Raw genomic sequence first — 3,686 nt, 5'->3', positions numbered from 1 at the left:
GGAGGAGGAGGAGCAACAGCCTTGCGCTTTTTACCTTTACGTCGAAGCGCATCACTCAGCCTATCAGGCTTCTGGGATTGAAACTGCAGAGGCTGAAGGTCTTCATCTGCGTCCGAGTCAGAGGGGATTGAAGCTAAGAACTGGAACTGTTCATCCTGGGGAGAGAGAAGCGCATGCCCTGGAGGTCTTGTCTTTGAACCTGGGCGAGAAGGGGTATCAATGGAGAGAAGCCCTTTACCTTTCGCTGGGGTAGTGTGGGACGTCTCTGCCTGGATTCGTCCAAGCTCTTGTACTGGGTCGTAGCCAGCGAGCTCAAGATCTTGGGCCAACAAGTCCAAGTCAACTGGAGGCGTATGGGCGAATTTAGGCTCAGAAGGTGTTTTGGAAAGATTTTTTGAGGAGGGAGAGGGTTCAGTAGTAAGGTCAATATGAGAAGATGGACCTTTTGGAGATTTAGGAGCGGGAGTGGTTGTAGGAAGTGGTGGTGTAGGGGAGGCCGGTTTAGTGGGAGATGTTACCTCATGAGAAACCTGCTTGGATGGAGGCGGTGTGGAGGATGTAGCTTGGACTATTGATTGAAACTTAGCACGAGTTTCAGGGTCAAGTTCAGAGAGGGCGCTCAGGATTTTGTCCATGGTAGCAAGTGGAAAGAAAATTGGAGAAGGGAGAGTAGAAGAGGAGAGTAAGTGTAAAGGAGTAAAGATGGGAAGGTAGAATTGTAGGGAAAATACCTCGTATATATAGCTCTTTACATCAACTCGGAACCGCTTCAACAAACCAATCACAAAATAGAGCCGTTACCACCAACGGTCCAATAAAATCGCGGCGCAGATCTCTAACGGCTAGATTTCCGACCGTTGCACTGTAAATAGCCGTTACATCACACACGAGCGGCGCGCTTTAATTACGAGAAAAGCCTTGCTTAATTGTTAAGCAAACCCAACCACGAAGGAAACCACCCTGATGCGCTACAAAGCGCAATGTACTGACTGTCCCAAATACACTGAACACTGAAGCGCATGCCTAAACATCACTGATAGCAAGAACTGAAGAAGCACAACACTGATTGAGATGAGTAGTCATGAGAGTGTGATGTCCAGTTCAATTTTTCAAACCAAAATGTAAAGCAATTAATGAATGGAAGATGCACATTTCATATAGGGGACATTAGAGCATTCAATCACTCAAGTTGATGTGGACGTATGTGCATATACATGTAGTATGGTAATTGAGGCTTTATGTCACTAAATGAATACTTCTCTTATGTAGAGCTCAATAAGGACGAGAGAAGCGTTACATCTAGTCAGGCTAGGGACGCCGATGCAATGGATCATTTCTGAGGCATATAATATGGGTAGAAGACGATCACCATTGTCAAGTTTTGGCAAATAAGAGCATGCATGGATTATGATTATATCAAATCGAGCCAAACAAGTCAGACAAGTTCAATACTTATTTATTTCAAGAATCAATCAAAAGCATGCAGACGCAAAGCTATCAAGCGCAAGCGACCATAGTTCGTACCTTGATACTAAGCTCGCTAGTTCTAGTCAAATAGAGGAATACTTACAGGGCCATTGCCTCGAAGCTAATGAAGCTGAATGAGACCAAGCTGAACCCTGAGGTTTAAGAATACCTGACGATTAAGCGCCTTAGTGAAGATATCTGCCAATTGCCCTTCTGAAGATACGTGAATAAGCTCAATATTCTTGCGCTCCACATGGTCTCTCAGAAAGTGATGTCTTACGTCGATGTGCTTCGTTCTTGTATGATGGACAGGATTCTTCGAAACACATATAGCGCTAGTATTATCACAAAATATAGATATAGTATCAAGAGTAATACCATAGTCAACGAGCTGTTGCTTTATCCACAACACTTGAGCGCAACATTGCGCTGCCGCTATGTATTCAGCCTCAGTCGTTGAAAGCGCTATGCAGTTTTGTTTCTTGGATCCCCAGGAGACTAAGCAGGGGCCAAGGAACTGTGCCATGCCACTAGTGCTCTTTCTATCAGCCAAATAACCTGCATAATCTGCATCGGTATAGCCAACAAGAGAAAGACCGCCCCCTTTGGAGTACCAAAGGCAAAGATCGTCAGACCCTTTTAAATACCTGAAGATGCGCTTTACATGAGCAAGGTGAGAAGCGCGAGGGTCTGACTGGGATCGAGCGCATACACTAACAGCAAAAACAATATCGGGACGTGAAGCAGTCAAATACATTAGAGAACCTATCATACCTCGATACAAGGTTTCATCTACCTTCTCAGCCATAAGATCTGTGTCCAGTTTTGTAGTAGTGGAGAGAGGAGTAGGGCAAGGTTTAGAATTTTCCATTTGATACTTCTTAAGCAACTCTTTGATGTATTTCTGCTGGTGAATCTCAATGCCTTCATCCATTTGGTTGACTTGAAGCCCTAGAAAGTACTTGAGCTCACCAATCATGCTCATGCTGAATTTGAGGCTCATGGTGTTCTTAAAGTCTTCTACTAGCTGCAAGTTAGTAGAACCAAATATAATATCATCAACATAAATTTGAACAATGAGAATATCACCTTTCACTTCCCTTATGAAGAGGGTTTTGTCCACCAAACCTCTCTTGTAGTCATTTGCCAACAAGTACTTAGATAGACAATCATACCAAGCGCGAGGGGCTTGTTTTAGTCCATATAGCGCTTTGTCAAGAAAGTACACGTGGTCTGGATAAGCTGGATCTTCAAATCCTGGTGGTTGCTTGATATAGACCTCCTCATTAAGCTTACCATTGAGAAAGGCTGTCTTCACATCCATTTGAAATAGCTTGAATCCTTTGTGCGCTGCGTAGGCTATCAACAGTCGAATTGCCTCTAGACGAGCTACTGGTGCGTACGTTTCATCGTAGTCAATGCCCTCTTGTTGATTGTAACCCTGTGCAACAAGACGCGCTTTGTTTCGTACCACCACTCCACTATCATCCAGCTTGTTTCTGTATACCCAGCGCGTGCCAATTATGCTTCTATCACCTGGCCGGGGTACTAGACGCCAAACTTGGTTACGCTTGAACTCCTCCAACTCTTCTTGCATGGCTATTATCCAATCTGGATCTTGAAGCGCAACTTGTATGGACTTGGGTTCCTGTAAAGAAACAAAAGCACTACAAGCAAGCATATTATGAATGTTAGAGCGAGTCTGGGTACCTTTTTCATACTGAGATATGATCGCAGAAACTGGATGTGAGTCCATCTGTTGATAATCGCGCACGGTGACCTCTGTGTTGTCTGGTAGCTTCATCGTTGTAGTTTTGGACAAGCTTTCACTACCATCAAAAGGGCCACTGGGTCTCGCTTGAGAACTTCCAGGTTGCGCTTCACCAATACTAGATCCCGCTTGAGAGCTAGAAGGGGTAGAAGAAGTAACAGAGGGAGTTACCTGACCTGGAGAAAGAGGTGAAGAGGGAGCAAGATCATTAATGGATGGTCCACTTTCATGATCTTCATTCTGAGTGTTGTCCTCTTGAGTTGCTTCTTCTCTGGGAATGCAAGCTTCTGTGACCAAAGGCAGAGAAGCGCATCTTCCACTATCATCGTCGTCACTTTCCATTCCTGAAGAAGGGATAGAAGGTAGCGCTTGAGGACTGGAAAGAGAAGCTGGAAGTGGATCATGACTGGAGAATGGATCATCGTTGAATTCTGGAACACTTTCAAGC

Source organism: Phyllobates terribilis, unplaced genomic scaffold (assembly GCF_046119375.1).
Source record: "Phyllobates terribilis strain yellow unplaced genomic scaffold, ASM4611937v1 Scaffold_3429__1_contigs__length_79005, whole genome shotgun sequence".
Classification (NCBI taxonomy): domain Eukaryota; kingdom Metazoa; phylum Chordata; class Amphibia; order Anura; family Dendrobatidae; genus Phyllobates; species Phyllobates terribilis.
This window is presented reverse-complemented; position numbering follows the sequence as displayed.